Source organism: Eschrichtius robustus, chromosome X, assembly GCF_028021215.1.
Source record: "Eschrichtius robustus isolate mEscRob2 chromosome X, mEscRob2.pri, whole genome shotgun sequence".
Classification (NCBI taxonomy): Eukaryota; Metazoa; Chordata; class Mammalia; order Artiodactyla; family Eschrichtiidae; genus Eschrichtius; species Eschrichtius robustus.
In genome coordinates this window covers 4,017,875-4,037,482 of record NC_090845.1, presented here as the reverse complement: position 1 = coordinate 4,037,482, position 19,608 = coordinate 4,017,875, and positions in this window count along the sequence as shown.

The window sequence follows — 19,608 nt, the reverse complement described above, 5'->3', positions numbered from 1 at the left end:
AAGCCAGAGACAAATATCATATGATATCGCTTATATGTGGACCCTTTAAAAAAAAAAAAAAGCTACAAAGAAATGAATGGGTATGATTGTGTTCCAATAAAACTTTGCTGACAAAAACAAGTGATTTGGCCCCTGGACCCTAGTTATCCCATGGATATGCTTAGGTATAGAATCCACTATCAAGAGTACTTATCAATTCCAAGTACACGAAAAGAACTTAGCATGTTTTAAACATTTCTCAAAGCTTCCTGGTTCCTAAGTATTCCCACAATGTTTGACAATAATTTCAGATATAACCCTTAGGCCAGTGTTTTCTGAATTTGAGGGTTCCCGATGAAGAGGTGTTCTCGGGTAGCTCCACTATGGATCCGTCTACCCTCCTCATCAGGCAGGCAGGGGAAAAACGCCAATCCTGTCGTGATGTGGCACTTCTGTTTCTAATAGCTACGGGCTCTACTCTCCAAGAATTGTTATCCTTAAAACAGGCCTGAGAAAGCCACCCATTGTTACTGCCAGGGACACAAATGTTTCATGCCCTCCAACTGCAGAATCTGACCATTTTCTACTTTTGTTACTTTGGCTCAGTAGAAATATTGCAGTGTTCTATGAATCCTTGATGCAGAGAGGAGCATTCAGGGTAATAAATCTCTATGCCAACTGCAGCATTTCCCTCTTGCTTCAGACGAGGGTAAAACATATGGATGTGTAAAACTCAGTCCGTAGGGGGCATCAACTTTTTTTCTTTCCTTTAGGAGTTCAGACCTGATGAAAGTGTCAGTACAGGAATTATGTTCTGATTCCCTGCAGGATTACAGAACATTTCTTTTGACAGTACCTGCCAATTAGTTTTCTGGTTCTCCAAGGAAGTTTCTAGGTTAGCCAAAAATTTCTAAGCAGTATCCATCTCTTTCAAGAGACGCTGGTGGGACAACTTACTAAGAAATAAGCTGAGCTGATCATGGGGAAGGGGATGTGATGGAGGACCATTCTAGAAATTGGAAAACCTGGAGCAGAACAAGAATTCCAACACTCAGTAGAATGTTAGAAAAAGACACTGAAATTGCCAAAGCGCCCATAGATCAGCTTTTAATATACCATGTGATGGGTAGACGAGGCGTGCGTTTTCCGTGCAAAGACCCTGTAACATGAATAAGATCAATAACGTAGGAATGTATATGAACATCAGTTCTGTTAATATTCTCCAGTTTTAAAATGTAAATTTAAAATGTCAGCACATGAATCAAGATGGCGGAATAGAAGGATGTGGAGATCACCTCCTCCGATAAATACATCAAAGGTACATCTCCATGTGGAACAGTTCTGACAGAATAGCTACTGAAGACTGGCAGAAGGTCTCACATAACCGAAGTTGCAAGAAAGATCACCATGTGACTGGGTAGGACAAAAGAAAAAAAGGAACCAGGATAGGACCTGCCCCCCTAGGAGGGAGCTGTGAAAGAGAAAAGCTTCACTCATCCCGGGAAGCCCCTTCACCGGCACGGAGATCAGCTGGGAAAGAGAGGGAGCTTCAGAGACTCGGAGGAGAGTGCAGCGGCCAGTTCACAGCAGGCAGAACCAGCACAGAAGGTCTGTGCTACCTCCCTGCCTGCTCCCCTGGCTGGGACAGGTCCAGCCTTAGCAGCTGTGGGCTTTGGGGATGCATGGAGACTGGGGCAGGGTCTGGGCTGCTTCTTTAGCTCCCACAGCGCGTCCAGGTGTGCGACTGCTGTGGTCCTGGTACCTCACTTCAGTGGGTCTGTGCCTATGGATCTGTGCTGGTGGCTTTGTGAACACAACACCCGAGGGAAACCAGGGATGATTGCTGGCATCCCCACAACTGAGGCGGGGCTGAGGGCAGTGCCAACAATAGTGTACTTTGTGAGCCCACACGGTGGGTGACAGGCGACACCACAGAGCACACTCCCCAGTGGGTAGACAGCTCTGATGGGGGAATACTCAGTGGCTCCTCTCCCAGTGGAAATGCTCCAGTCCCACCTACCTCACACTGCAGCTCAGAAACAGATCTGGGGGCTTCTACTCCAACACCTCATGAGCAGACTCTACCCCCAACAGGGCAGTGACAACCACAGAGCAAAGAGGAGGTCCTGCTCAACATCTGGTGCAGGCTCTGGTCACAACATCACTCACACCCCCTATCAAGGGGATAATGGCCAGCACACAGTGAGAAAAGATGTGTCAGGCATCCATACTGAAAACAGCCCTTGCACCCAAAATATTAAACCCATGCAAGCAACGCAGGAATGCTCCCACATGAACATAGCCCTCCAAGACCACAGTAGATATTTGTTTCTCCTAAACTCATAGAGTGGAAGAAATAAGTAAAATGAAGGATGAGAGGAACCACTCCCAATTAAAAGATCAAGAGAATTCCCCTGAAAGAACATACAATGAAATAGACTTCTTCCGTCTAATAGACACCAAGTGCAAAAAGCAGATAATGAAAATACTGAAGGGATTAAGAAACTATTGATAGAAATGCAAATTACTGTAAAAAGGAACTAGACACTATAGAGGAACCAAGAAGGATTAGAAAATACATTTACTGAGATGAAAGCTGAGCTAAAGGCAATAAATAGCAAAATGAATAATGCAGAACAAACAAGTGATCTGGAAGATAAAATAATGGAAATCACCCAATCAGAACAGCAGACAGCCAAATGAGGGAAAAAAAAAAGAAACCAACATAAGAGACCCATGGGGTAATATAAAGTGTGCCAATCTAAGCATAATAGGAATTCCAGAAGGAGAAGAAAGAGAAAAGGGCATCAAAGATGTATTTGAAGAAATTATGGCTGAAAATTTCCCAAACCTAAAAAGGGAAACAGATATCCAGGTAAAAGAAGTACATAGCGTCCCAAACAAGATGAACCCAAACAGACACACACTTAGACATACTGTAAATAAAATGGCAAAAATTAAAGACAGAGTATTCTTGAGGCAGCAAGAGAAGAACAGAGTTAATTACAAGGGAACCCCCATAAGGCTATCAACTGATTTCTCTACAGAAATGCTGCAGGCCAGAAGGGAATGGTAAGATATATTCAAAATCCTGAAAGGGAAAAATCTGCAGCCTAGGAGACTCTACCCAGCAAGATTACCATTTAGAATAGAAGGAGAGATAAAGAATTTCTCAGACCAGCAAAAACTAGAATACAGCAATACTAAACCTATCCTCAAATAAATATTAAAAGGTTTTTTTCTAAATACAAAAAAAGCAAGAAGCTATAGGAAAGAGAAAATCACAATGGGAAAGTAAATCATTTAAATAAGCCAGTGCACAGATTAAAAAAAAATATTTTCACTGAAAGCAATGATAACCACAATAAACAGCAAAAGAATAAATATGAAGATGTAAAAGAGGACATCAAAATCATATAAACTGTGGGGGAGGAGAGTAAGAGATGTAGATTTTTCTTTTCCAGAATGTGTTTGAGCCTATATGACTCTCAGTCTAAAGCAAGCAGATAGGAAGGTGTTAACATACTTGAAAATCAGGGAAACCACATATCAAAAACATACAATAGATTCACAGAAACCAAAAAGAAGAGAACACAAGCATAACAGAAAAGAAAATCATCAAACCAGAAAAGGAAAAGGAAAGGAACAAAGAAGAAATACAAACTCAATGGGAAAACAAGGTTGAAAATGGCAATAAATACATATCTATCAATAATTACCTTAAATGTCAATGGACTAAATGCTCCAATAAAAAGACATAGAGTGGCAGATTGGATAAAAAGTAAGAGCCTACAAGATGCTGCCTACAAGAGACCCACTTTAGGTTAAAAGACACACAAAGATTGAAAGTGAGGGGATGGAAAAAGATATTTCATGCAAACAGAAATGACAAGAAAGCAGGGGTATCAATACTTACAGCAAGCAAAATAGACTTTAAAACCAAGGCCATAAAGAAAGATAAAGAAGGACACTATATAATGATAAAAGGATCACCACAAGAAGAGGATTTTACACTCATCAACATATATGCACCTAATATAGAAGCACCCAAATACATAAAATAAATACTAACAGACATAAAGGGAGAAATTGACAGGAATACAATAGTAGTAGGAGACTTTAATACCCCACTCACATCAATGGACAGATTTAGACAGAGAAACAGTAAGGCAACAGAGATCGTAAAGGATACAATAGAACAGTTAGAATTAATTGATATTTTCAGGTTACATTCCCCCCCACCAAAGAAAAATCAGAATACACATTCTTTTCAAGTGCACATAGAACATTCTCTAGGATTGACCACATATTATGGCACAAAACAAGCCTCAACAAATTTAAGAGTATAGAAATTATTTCAAGCATCTTTTATGACCACGAAGGCATGGAACTAGAAATCAACCACAGAAAACGAAATGAGAAAAAAAAGATTACATGGAAACTAAACAACATGCTACTAAAAAAACCAGTGCGTCAATAATGAAATCAAAGAGGAAATTAAAAAATACCTTGAGACAAATAACAATGAAAACACAACCATACAAAATCTGGGGGATGCAACAAAAGCAGTTCTTAGAGGGAAGTTCAGAGTGATACAGGCCTTCTTCAAGAAACAAGAAAAATCTCAAACAACCTAACCCCCCACCTAAAAGAATAAGAAAAAGAAGGACAAATAGCAGAAGGAAGGAAATAAAGATCAGAGAGGAAATAAATAAAGATGAATAAAACAATAGAAAAAAAATCACTAAAATCAAGAACTGCTTCTTTGAAAGGGTAAACAAAATTGACAAACTTCTGGCCAGGCTCTCCAAGAAGAGAGAGGATTCAAAAAAACAAAATAAGAAATGGTAGAGCAGAAATCACAACTGATACCCCAGAAATACAAAAACCATAAGAGAATACTATGAACAAACTGGACAACCTAGAAGAAATGGACAAGCCCTAGAAACACTGTAGCCCACCAAAACTGAATCAAGAAGATAAAGATATTTGAACGCGTGGATCACTAGAAGTGAAACAGAATCTGAAAAAAAGAAAACAAAACAAAAAACCCAAAAAACAACTCCCTACAAACAAAAGTCCAGGACCAGAAGGCTTCACAGACAAATTCTACCAAACATACAAAGAATTTATACCAATCCTTCTCAAATGCTTCCAAAAGATTGAAGAGGAGGGAACACTTTCAGAGACATTCTAAGAAGCCACCATCACCCTGATACCAAAACCAAAGACATCACCAAGAAAGAAAATTACAGGCCAATATCTCTGATGAATATAGATGCAAAAATTCTCAACAAAATATTATCAAACTGAATCCCACAACATATAAAAAGATCATACACCATTACCAAGTTGGATTCATCCCAGGGTCACAAGGATGGTTCAACATATGCAAATCAACGTGATACACCACATCAATAAAAGAAAAGACAAAACACACATGATCTTCTCAATAGAAGCAGAAAAAGCATTTGATAAAACTCAACATCCATTCATAATAAAACTTACCAAAATGGGTATAGAGGGAACATAATTCAGCATAATAAAAGCTATTTATGATAAACCCACATCCAACATAATACTCAATGGTGAAAAGATGAAACCCTTCTAACTAAAATCGGGAACAAGTGAAGGACGCCCACTCTCACCACTTCTATTCAACATAGTATTGGAAGTCCTAGCCACAGTCATCAGACGAGAAAAAGAAATAAATGGTATCCAAGCTGGAAAGGAAGAGGTAAAATTGTCATTATACGCAGATGATATGATAGTCTGTATAGAAAACCCTAAAGACTCCACACAAAAACTACAATAAGTGATAAATGAATTCAGCAAGGTAGCAGGATACAAGGTTAACATACAGAAATCAGTTGCATTTGTTTACACTAGCAATGAAATATCAGAAATGTAATTTAAAAAACCAATCCCTTTTAAACTCACATCCAAAAAAAAAGAAAAATTACTTAGGAATAAACCTGACCAAGGAGGTGAAAGACTTACATGCTGAGAACTATAAAACATTAATAAAGGAAATTGAGGATGATTCAAAGAAATGGAAAGATAACCCACGCTCTTGGATTGGAAGAATTAATATTTGTTAAAATGGCCATATTACCCAAAGTAATCTACAGATTTAATGTGATCCCTATCAAATTACCCACAACATTTTTCACAGAACTAGAAAAATCCTAAAATTTATATGGAACCATAAAACCATTTATGTGGAACCATAATCCTAAAATTTATATGGAACCAGAATTACCAAAGCAATACTGAGGAAAAAGAACAAAGCAGGAGGCATAACCCTCCCAGACTTCAGATTATACTACAAAGCTACCATAAGCAAAACAGCATGGAATTGGCACAAAAGCAGACATGTGGATCAATGGAACAGGATAGAGAGCCCATAAATAAACCCACAGACCTACGGTCAGTTAACCTTTGACAACGGAGGCAAGAATATACAATGTGGAAAAGACAGTCTCTTCAGCAAGTGGTTTTGGGAAAGTTAAACAGCCTCATGGAAATCAATGAAGTTAGAATACACCCTCATCCCATACACAAAAATAAACTCCAAATAGCTTAAAGACTTAAATATGACATGACACCATAAAACTCCTAGAAAAGAACATACGCAAAACATTCTCTGACATAAATAGTACCAATGTGTTCTTAGGTCAGTCTCCCAAGTCAATAGAAAGAAAAGCAAAAGTAAACAAATGGGACCTAATCAAACTTATAAGGTTTTGCGCAGCAAAGGAAACCATAAACAAAACAAAAAGACGACCTATGGACTGGGAGAAAATATTTGCAAATGATGTGACTGACAAGGCTTAATTTCCAAAATATACAAACAGCTCATATAACTCATTATCAGAAAAACAAACAACTCAATCAAAACATGGGCAGAAGACCTAAATAGATATTTCTCCAAAGAAGACACACAGATGGCCAATAGGCCCATGAAAAGATGCTTTACATCACTAACTATTAGAGAAATGTAACTCAAAACTACAATGAGGTACCACCTCACACCAGTCAGAATGGCCATCATCAGAAAGTCTACAAATAACAGAGGCTGGAGAGGGTGTGGAGAAAAGGGAACCCCCCTACACTGTTGGTGGGAATGTAAATTGATGCACCAACTATGGAAAACAGTATGGAGGTTCCTCCAAAAACTAAAAGTAGAGTTGTTATATGATCCTGTAATCCCAGTCCTGGGCATATATCTGGACAGAACTCTAATTCGAAAAGATACATGCACCCCAGTGTTCACAGCAGCACTATTTACAATAACCAGGACATGGAAACAACCTAAATGTCTATTGACAGATGAATGGATAAAGAAGATGTGGTACACATACACAATGGAATACTACTCAGCCATAAAAAAGAATGAAATAGTGCCATTTGCAGCAACGTGGATGGACCTAGAGATTATCATACTAAGTGAAGTAAGTCAGACAGAGAAAGACAAATACCATATGATGTCACTTATATGTAGAATCTAATATATGACCTAAATGAACTTATCTACAAAACAGCCTCGTATACATAGAGAATAAACATGTGGTTGCCAACGGGGAGAGGGTGGGGGAGGGATGGATTGGGAGTTCGAGATTAGCAGATGCAAACTATTATATATAAAATGCATAAACAACAAGGTCCTACTGTATAGCACAGGGAACTACATTCAATATCCTATAGTAAACCATAATGAAAAGAATGTATGTGTGTGTGTGTGTGTGTGTGTGTCTATATATATATCTGAATCACTTTGTTGTACAGCAGAAATTGACACTATTGTAAATCAACTATACTTCACTAAAATAAATTTTTAAAAAGAAGTGACATGAATTAAGGCCTGAGATAAATATCGACACATGATCCATATATACATATATGTTAAATATGGCATGCAGCCAGGTTTAGGTTTTATCTCTGTGTCTGTACATAATTGTATTTAGTAAGTTTAGTTGTGGTGCAGCTTTCATTCTCTTTTCATGTTAACTTTGCACGTCTCCCTTTCAGTGTCTGAAGCCACCAAAACCTCGTTTAGGTTTTACAGTTACAGAAAGTGAGTGCTGTGCTCTGACCAGTGATGACATTGGTACCCAGGCAGTCCTGTTTTGGTAGTTTCTAAACCAGCAGCAACACACGCATGTTCTGAATCTGAGATGTCAAAGGGAATTATACTACACTTTTAAATTACTAATTGATATACAAGTACTGCATTTGTCCCCAAAGATAGCAGGTTCCTTACACTGTTTTTTCAACTTATTTGGAAATATTTCATTTTGCAACTGAACATCCTGGAAATCAAAGCAGTTAGAACAAAGTTTTTATATAGTGCATTTGATGTTTTTAATTCCGAAAATGTTTGTAAGTTGTGCACTGCTATTGTATTGTTTTTCAAAAACCCATATGCCTACCATTCACAGTTTTTAAAAGATCAAATGTAGCTTGGTTCTGTCCATTAAGTCAAATTAGTATTGATAAATTTGAAGTTGGCTCCATGCTATTCAGCTTCCTCTATCTGCAGAGATAGTGGTGGTCTAACTGCTTTATGAAATCCTCACGGAGTCTTCCAATCTACACTTTTCTATTGTCCCTGAAAATATGAAAAATACATAGTGGATATTTTTAAATTATGTATTAGAAGTACATTCATGGATGCATATTTTGCAATTTTTTTTACTCTTTGTTACGCACATAGATCTAGCCAATTCTTTGAAACTGCAGTAGAGTACACGCTGTATGAAAACACTGGAATTTACTTATTTATACCACTTGCTCGGTCTAAGTCATTTCCATTTTCAAATCACAAGGCCAGCAGGCAGAAAATTTGGGATGCAACTCAGACTCTGTCAAAAAAAATCCCCCAGGGATTAAATATTTCTTGCTTTCTCATTGAAAGGTTTTGCTGAGTAACATACAAAAAACGTTTTACATTTTATTAAACGATACCAAATTGCTCCTCAAAAACTGTGTATAAAGTTCCCATTGCTACAATTTCTCAACAGTGCATCCAGTAGATATTTAAACGTTTGCCAACTTAATGGCTGTGAAATTCTATTTTAATTTTTTATTTCATTACTGGTAAATTAGACTCCTCATGTTTATTGATCATTCAGATTTTCCTCACTAGTGGAAATTCAGGCTTGTTCTATTTTGCTAGCTTGTTTGAAGACCAAGAAGCAGCTGTTCTCGTCACCCACCTTAATTTAGCGGGTTGTTAAAATGTAGTGATTGAATCAAAACTTGACAGCAATGTACATTATTTTCTAATTAAACGTTCTCATTCCAGTAGGCACACAGCTTGATTTACAGAAGAAATAGTTTTGTAAACATGTGGGAACAAGTCACTGAAAATTTTCTTTTTGCTTTGTTGATTGGTGACATAAGATTGTACCTACTTTTAAATATGAGTTCCCTAATAGTTCTCATTTAAAAAAAAAAAAAAGTTTCTTATGCTTGAAACAGTCCTGGTTAGAAAATGTCATTTATAATGTTTAAAATGTGTTACAGGGTAGGTGACTCAGTGTTATACTGAATATTCACATCATAGGAGGAAAAGCTTAAGAAATGAGAAATGCCATTTTACTCACCAGCCATACTACTTGAATATCATAAATGGAAATTATTTATATATATATTTAAAATATCCTCTCCCTTTAAAAAACTGAATTTGCCCATTTATCCTATAAATATAAATGCTGTCTAGGAATGTTTAGGTACAATTATGTATATGAAAATGCATATGCTAAGAACAATAAAACAGTTTTTAACATACTAGTAAGAAATACTTTTGCTACCTTATTTCGTCTTCTCAGTTTTCACTTGAATTTGCCCTTGGGGTGTATTTTCCTGTTCTACTGCTGTGTAACCAATAACCCCTCATTTAATCTTGTAAAACAGCAATCATTTTATTATGTGAATGGATTCTGTGGGTCAGGAATTCAGAGAGCATTTATTGAACATGGCTGGTCTCTGCTCATGATGTTTGGGACCTTAACTGGGAATTTATAAAGGCTGGGAGCTGGAATGAAGTTAAGGCTAGTCTCTTTCTATGTCTGTCCCTGAATGCTGTCAGCTAGGACCTCTCTGGAGCTCTCAGAATAGCTCTACATGGCACCTCCACGTAGCTGCTTGGGCTTCCCCACTGAATGGTGACTGTTTCTCAAGAACAAACCACCTAAGGAAAGCAGGGTAGCATCGTATAACCCTTTATGATCCAGCCTCAGCATTTACAAAGTATCACTTCCTCTCTGTTCATAACTCTTCCCAAATTCAAGATGAGGATTGTAGAGCCCTCTTCTATCTGGGAGGAGGCTTAAAGTGGTAAAGTCACATTCTGTGAAGGGGCCGGGGGATGGGAGAAATTGCTGTGGACATTCTGAACAAATACAGTTGGTCGCAGGGTGTATGTGTGTGGAGTTTTGAAAATTTAATTCCCTTGAGACATGCGAGCGATTTAAATATTCAGATTCCCTTTTGTTATACCCTCACATTGTTTTGTTCACACACAAAAAAATATGCATGAATAGATAAACCCTAAAACTATGAAACAGCGGTAAATTTTTCCTATTCTAGCAAAATTTATTCCAGTAAAGGACAGGATAGAAATCTTGGCCCTACCCAAGATTTATTTTTTTAATTTATTATATATTTTTATGTAGCCACAAGTAAAACCTACCTGGAAGAAACTTCTGCATTCCAAAGTTATCTTTGCCTTAGCAGCCTATTGCCAATCCTTATATTAAACTCAGAGATCAATCTCTGTGAAACAGAATGAGGTATGAAATGTTATCTCAGGAAGAATACTGGTCAGTGACTTTTTCATAATGAAAACACATAAGGAAGGAATAAGCATTGAACACGGCATTTAATAAGACTGTCTTTTTCACGTAGGATGCATTTGCCTAACATAGAAACAGCATCAACATTTGTCCAAGAAAAAAAATATATTGCTGATGCTCTCTGCCATATGGGCAAAAGTGTAGAACAATTTGCAGACCAATAGCTTGCTTATCAAAAATATAAAATTGTTGGGAAAAACCGTGGACCAAGAATCCCATTTGGAAACTCACTTAAGGGTTTTGTAGTATTGAGATGATTAATTATATTAATAATTGTGGAAGCTGCAGTTCTTATTATAGAAAAAGGGAGACATAAATATGTAATGGTGCACAGACAGAAGCCAAAGAAAACAGTGCCCAAGATAGCGAAAACATGATCTTGTAGGCATGTCACACGCTGACATTCTTGGAGTGATTCAGTGCATGGGAAATGGGTTGGGTCTAGGCAAAATGGTGGTTAATTTGGTTATATCTGTTTTGTCCCTACTTTCTCTGTCTAGCCTAGTTTTCTTTGCCAAAACCAAACTCTGTGATGTCATCACCTCCTAATTCTCTTACCTGGGAAAGCTGTTCATGGATTTAGTATCCATTTAATAGGCAGTGTGGTAATAGATCATTCAGGTAGGTGGTGAAACCTAAATACTGAGATCTATATCCAGCTGAACCCCCTTGTTACCTGGGTGGGGTTTGACCTGTCACAAACTCTCCTTTTCATTTTGTCGTTTATAGGTTGAGCTGAATATAAGTTTCTCCCTGATTGAATCAGTAATCAAAAACGTGGGCTTCCCTGGTGGCACAGTGGTTGAGAATCTGCCTTTCAATGCAGGGGACACGGGTTCGAGCCCTGGTCTGGGAAGATCCCACATGCCGCAGAGCAACTAGGCCCGTGAGCCACAACTACTGAGCCTGCACGACTGGAGCCCGTGCTCCAAAACAAGAGAGGCCGCGATAGTGAGAGGCCCGCGCACCGTGATGAAGAGTGGCCCCCACTTGCCGCAACTAGAGAAAGCCCTCTCACAGAAACGAAGACCCAACACAGCCAAAAATAAACAAACAAACAAACAAACAAACTTCCCAAGAAAAGTTCAGGACCAGATGGCTCCCTGGCTAATTCTACCAAACATTCAAAGAACTAATACCAATCCTGCTAAAACTCTTCCAAAAAATTTAAGAGGAGGGGACACTTCCAAACTCATCTTACAAGGCCAGTATTACCCCGATACCAAAACCAGACATGGACACCACAAGAAAATAAAATTATGGGCCAATGTCCCTGATGAATTTAGATACAAAAATCCTCCACAAGGGGGAGTGGAGTCAATATGGCAGAGTAGGAGGACAGGGAATTTGGGTCTCCGCACAACTAGGGCACCTACCAGGCACCAGTGGGGGACCACGGACACCTAAGGGGACGGCAGGAACCCCCAGCGACCGGGTAGGATGTAGGGGGGGGAGGAGAAATGGAGGTGGGATGGGACCAGTGCCCTGGAGGGGTGACTTGGGGAGGGGAGGGGTTCCCAAGCCAAGAGGGGCCCCCCCACAGTTAGGGGATCAACAGGGACAGGGTCCAGATGCTCGGGAAAGCAGAGAGAGGGTCAGAAGGGAACGTGGCCAGCATTTCCCCTGCCCACTTGGGCCCCGTGGAGCCTGCTGAGGTCCCGAGCCTGAACCTCCGCCCTCTGACTGTGCTGAACCTAAGCCCCGCCCCTGCACCCCTGCCCAGGGCCTAACCTGAACTCTGCACTCTGCTCCGTTTCCCAGCCACGGGGGGGGGGGGGGGGGGGGGGGTCCTGAGCTTAGGCTCCACCCCAGCCTAAGCTCCACCCCAGCCTAAGCTCCGCCCCAGCCTAAGCTCCGCCCCAGCCTAAGCTCCACCCCAGCCTAAGCGCCACCACCATAACCAAGGCCTTTTCCGGCTTTTTTTTTTTTTTTTTTACGTTGTGGTTCTGTTTTACCTTGTTGTTTTATTTATATATATATTTTTCTAATAAATCTTTTATTAATTTTATTTTGTACTTTATACTTTGTTATCGTTCTGCCCCTTTTGGCTCATTCCCTCCGCCCCCCTTTTTTCTTTTCTTTTGCCGTGCTGCATGGCTTGCAGGATTTTGGTTCCCAGGCTGGGGGTCAGGCCTGAGTTCCTGTGGTGAGAGCTCCAAGTCCAAACTGCTGGAATAACAGAGAACCTCAGACCCCAGGGACTATTAAGCAGAGTGAGGTCTCCCAGAGGTCCTCATCTCGGCACCAAAACCCAGCTCTCTCCTACTGCCTGCAAACTCCAGTGCTGGACGCCTCAGGCCAAACAACCAGTAAGACAGGAATACATCCCGACCCATCAAAAAAAATGAGACGACAAAAAAATATGTTACAGATGAAAGAGCAAGGCAAAAACCTACAAGACCAAATAAATGTCCTATAAATATCAATTAAATCTATCTTGTCTATTGTGTCATTTAAAGCTTGTGTTTCCTTATTTATTTTTTGTCTGGGTGATCTGTCCATTGGTGTAAGCTGGGTGTTAAAGTCCCCCACTATTATTGTGGTGCTCTGTGATGACCTAGATGGGTGGGATGGTGGGGGAGGTCCAAGAGGGAGGAGATATAGATAGATAGATAGATAGATAGATAGATAGATAGATAGATAGATATAGATATATAGCTGATTCACTTCATTGTACAGCACAAACTAACACAACATTGTAAAGCAATTATACTCCAATTAAAAAAATGGTAACTATTAAAAAAATCCTCAACAAAATATTAGCCAGTTGAGTTCAACAATACATTAAAAGGATCATACATCATGATCAAGTGGGATTTATTCCAAGGATGCAAGGATGGTTCAACAACTGCATATCAGTCAATTTGATATACCACATTAACAAAATGAAGCATAAAAATCATATGATCATTTTAATAGGTGGAGAAAAAAATTTTCAATGTTCAGTGTCCATTTAGGATAAAAGCTCTCAACAAAGTGGGTATAGAAGGAATGTAACTCAACATAAATAAGGGCACATGACAAGCCCACAAGTAACATCATACTCCGTGGTGAAAAGCTAAAAGCATTTCCCCTAAGATCAAGAAAAGACAAGGGTGCCCACTCTCGCTTTTATTTAGTATAGTATTATAAGTCCTAGCCACAGCAATCAGACCAGAAAAAGAACTAAAAGACATCTGTCACTATAGGCAGGTGACATGATATTGTATATAGAAAACCCTAGAGACTCCACCAAAAAACTGTTAGAACTACTATAACAAATTCAGTGAAGTTGCAGGATACAAAATCAATATACAAAAATATGTTGTGTTTCTATACACTAATGACAAGCTATAGGAGAAATTAAGAGAGCAATCCCATTCACAATTGCATCAAACAGAATAAAAGAACTAGGAATAAATTTAACCAAGGAGGTGAAAGACTTGTATGCTGAAAACTATGAGACACTGATGAAAGAAATTGAAGATACCAAATAAGTGGAAGGATATTTTGTGCCCAAGGATTGAAACAATAGTGTTAAAATGTTTAGATTTCACACTATGGTCGCTGGTTTGCAGAGCCAGATGCAAGGCCACTGCCCACAGTACCCTGTGAGCAAGTGAAACTAGAAAGCACAAAGAAAGAAAAAAGAAGATGGCAGAGTAGGAGTTGAGCTCACCTCCTGTCATGAAAACAGCAAAATCACAACTAAGTGCTGAACAGCCATCAACAAAAAAGACTGCCGAAAAAGATATTCTACATACAAAGACAAAGAAGAAGCCATAATGAGGTGGTAGGAAGGGCACTTTGGGGATATAATTAAATCCCATCCCTGATGGGTGGGTGGTCTACCACCCGGAAAATCATTATATTGCACAGGTTCTCCCACAGGAGGGAGAGTTCTGAGCCCCACATCAGGCTTCCCAGCCTGGGGCTCTGGCATCAGGAGTAGGAACCCCCAGAGCATTTGGCTTTGAAGGCAAGCAGGGCTTGATTATAGGAACTCCACAGGGCTGGGGGAAACAGAGACTCCACTCTTAAAGGGCGCACACAAGATTTCATGTACACTGGGACCCAGGGAAAATTAATGACTTCATAGGAGCCTGGGCTAGACCTACCTGCGGGTCTCAGAGGGTCTCCTGGGGAGGCGGGGGTCAGCTGTGACTCACTGTAGGGGCAAGGTCACTAGCAGCGGAGGCCCCAGGAGATATTCCTTGGCATGAACTCTCCCAGAGGTCACCATTTTGACACTGAGACCTGGCCTCATCGAACAGCCTGCAGGCTCCAGTGCTGGGATGCCTCAGGCTAAACAACCAACAGGGTGGGCACACAGCCCCAACCATCAGCAGATAGGCTGCCCAGAGTCATCCTGACCCCATAGCCACCTATAAACACACCACTTGACACAGCCTTGCCCACCAGAAGGACAAGACCCAGCTCCACCCACCAGAGTGCAGGTACCAGTCTCTCCTACCAGGAAGCCTACACAAGCCCCTGGACCAACCTCACCCACCAGGGGGCAGACACCAGAAGCAAGAAGAACTACAATCCTGCTGCCTGTGGAACGGAGACTGCCAACACAGCAAGTGAGACAACATGAGTTGGCAGATAAATATGTCCCAGAGAAAGGAACAAGATAAAACCCGAAAAGAACAAGTAAGTGAAGTGGAGATAGGCAATCTTCCTGAAAAAGAATTCAGAGTAATGATAGTAAAGATGATCCAAGATCTTGGAAAAAGGATTGCAGGCAAAGACCAAGAGGATACAAGAGATGTTTAGTAAAGAGCTATAAGCTCTGAAGGAGAGACAGAGATGAACAATACAATAACTGAAATGAAAAATATACTAGAAGGGATCAATAGCAGAATTACTGAGGCAGAAGAATGGATAAGGGAGCTGGAAGACAGATTGGTGGAAATCACTGCTGCGGAACAGAATGAAGAAACAGAAATGAAAAGAAATGAGGACAGTCTGAGACCTTTGGGACAACGTTACATGCACCAACATTCACATTATAGGGGTCCCAGAAGGAGATGAGAGAGAATGGGCCTGAAAAAATATTTGAAGAGATAATAGCCAAAAACTTACATAGCATGGGAAAGGAAGCACTCACTCAAGTTCAGGAAGTGCGGAGAGTCCCATACAGGGTAAAACCCAAGGAAGAACACACCAGGACGCATGTTAATCAAAATGACAAAAATTTAAAGACACAGAGAAAATATTAAGGGCAACAAGGGAAAAGCAACAAATAACATAGAAGGGAATCCCCATAAGGTTATCAGCTGATTTTTCAGCAGAAAGTCTGCAGGCCAGAAGGGAGTGGAATGATATATTTAAAGTGATGAAAGGGGAAAATCTACAACCAAGAATACTTTACCGAGCAAGGCTCTTGTTCAGATTTGATGGAGGAATCAAAAGATTTATAGACAAGCAAAAGTTAAGAGAATTCAGCACCACCAAACCAGCTTTACAACAAGCACTAAAGGAATTTCTCTAAGTGGGAAAGAAAAGGCCACAACTAGAAACAAGAAAATCACAAATGGGAAAGCTCACTGGTAAAGGCAAACTTACAGTAAAGGTAAGATATCATCCACACAAATATGATATCAAATCCAGCAATTGTGAGAAGAGGAGAGTACAAGTGCAGGAAATTGGAAATGCATTTGAAATTAAAAGACCAGCAACTTAAAACAATCTTGTTTATACATAGACTGCTATATCAAAATCTCATGATAACTGCAAACCAAAAATCTGTAATAGATAACACACACGCACACACACAAACACAAAAGCAACCCAAACACAACACTAAAGATAGTCATCAAATCACAAGGGAAGAAAAGAGGAGGGGAAGAAAAAAGACTTTCAAAAACAAATCCAAAACAATTAATAAAATGGCAGTAAGAACATACATATCAATAATTACCTTAAACATAAATGGATTAAATGCTCCAACCAAAAGACACAGACTGGCTGAATGGATATAAAAACAAGACCCATATATATGCTGTCTACAAGAGACCCACTTCAGACCTAGGGACACATACAGACTGAAAGCGAGGGGACGGAAAAAGGTTTTCCATAAAAATGGAAATCAAAAGAAAGCTGGAGTAGCTATACTCACATCAGACAAAATAGACTTTAAAATACTGTTATATGAGACAAAGAAGGACACCACAGAATGATCAAGGGACCAATCCAAGAAGAAGATATAACAATTATAAATATATATGCATGCAGCAGAGGAGCACCTCAGTATATAAGGCAAATGCTAACAGCCATAAAAGGAGAAGTCAACAGTATCACAGTAACAGTGGGGGACTTAAACACCCCACTTACATCAGTGGACAGATCATCCAGACGGCAGATCAATAGGGAAGCACAGGCCTTGAGTGACACATTAGACGAGATAAACTTAACTCATTTTATGAGGCCACCATCACCCTGATACCAAAACCAGACAACCATACCACACAAAAAGAAAATTATGGGCCAATATCATGGATAAACATAGACGCAAAAATCCTCAACAAAATACTAGCAAACCGTATCCAACAATAAATTAATAGGATCATACACCATGATCAAGTGGGATTTATCCCAGGGATGCAAGGATTTTTCAATATCCGCAAATCAATCAGTGTGATACACCACATTAACAAATCGAAGAATAAGAACAATATGATCATCTCAATTGATGCAGAAAAAGCTTTTGACAAAATTCAACACCCGTTGATGATAAAAACTCTCCAGAAAGTGGGCATGGAGGGAACCTACCTCAACATAATGAAGGCCAAATAGGACAAACCCACAGCCAACATCATACTCATCAGTGAAGAGCTATCAGCATTCCCTCTAAGATCAGGAGCAAGACAAGGGCATCCACTCTCACCACTTTTATTCAACATAATTTTGGAAATCCTAGCCATGGCAATCAGAGAATAAAAAGAAATGAAAGGAACCTAAAATGGAAAAGAAGAAGTAAAACTGTCACTGTTTGCATATGATATGATACTATACATAGAAAATCCTAAAGAAGCTATTAGAAAAGTACTAGAGCTCATCAGTGAATTTGGTAATATTTCAGGATACAAAATTAATACACAGGAATCTCTTGTATTTCTATACACTAATAAAGAAAGATCAGAAAGAGGAATTATGGAAACAATCCCATTTACCATCGCATTAAAAAGAATATAAATACCTAGGAATAAACCTACGTAAGGAGGCAAAGGACTTGTACTCCAAAAAGTATAAGACACTGATGAAAGAAATTGAAGATGACACAAAGAGTTGGAAAAATATATCATGTCCTTGGATTGGAAGAATCAATATTCTTAAAGTGACTATACTACCCAAGACAGTCTAAAGATTCATTGTAATCCCTAACAAATTACCAATGGCATTTTTCACAGAACTCAAACAAAAAGTTTTAAAACATAAATGGAAACTCAAAAGACCCTGAAAAGCCAAAGCAATCCTGAGAAAGCAAGCTGGAGCTGGAGGAATCAGGCTTCCTGTCTTCAGACTACACTACAAATATATAGTCATCAAGACAGTATGGTACTAGCACAAAAACAGAAATATAGATCAATGGTACAGGATAGAAAGCCCGGAAATTAACCCATGCACCTCTGTTCAATTAATCTACAACAAAGGAGGCAAGAATATACCATGGAGAGAAGACAGTCTCTTCAATAAGTGGGTGCTGGGAAAACTGGACAGCTACATGTAAAAGAATGAAATTACAACATTCTCTAACACCATATACAAAAATAGACTCAAGGGGCTTCCCTGGTGGCACAGTGGTTGAGAATCTGCCTGCCAATGCAGGGGACACGGGTTCGAGCCCTGGTCTGGGAAGATCCCACATGCCGCGGAGCAACTAGGCCCGTGAGCCACAATTACTGAGCCTGCGCATCTGGAGCCTGTGCTCCGCAACAAGAGAGGCCGCGATAATGAGAGACCCACGCACCGCGATGAAGAGTGGCCCCCACTTGCCGCAACTAGAGAGAGCCCTCGCACAGAAACGAAGACCCAACACAGCCATAAATAAATAAATAAATACACAAACCCAAAGTTAAAAAAAAAAAAAAGACTCAAAATGGAATAAAGACCTAAATGTAATACCAGATACTATAAAACTCTTAGTGGAAAACATAGGCAGAACACTCTTTGACATAAATCGCTGCAAGCTTTTTGGATCCACCTCCTAGAGTAATGAAAATAAAAACAAACAAACGGGACCTAATTAAACTTAAAAGCTTTTGCACAGCAAAGGAAACCATAGACAAAAGGAAAAGACAACCCACAGAATGGGAGAAAATATTTGCAAATGATGTGAGTGACAAGAGATTAATCTCCAAAATATGCAAACAGCTCATACAGCTCAATATCAAAAAAAGAAACACCCCAATCAAAAAATAAGCCGAAGATCTACATAGACATTTCTCCAAAGAAGAAATACAGATGGCCAAAAAGCACATGAAAAGGTGCTCAACGTTGCTAATTATCAGAGAAATGCAAATCAGAATTGCATGACGAAAAGACAACCCTCAGAATGGGAGAAAACATTTGCAAACGAAGCAACTGACAAAGGATTAATCTCCAAAATATACAAGCAGCTCATGCAGCTCAATATCAAAATCAAACAACCCAATCCAAAAATGGGCAGAAGGTCTAAATAAATATTTCTCCAAAGAAGATATACAGATTGCCAACAAACACATGAAAGGATGCTCAACATCACTAATCATTAGAGAAATGCAAATCAAAACTACAATGAGGTATC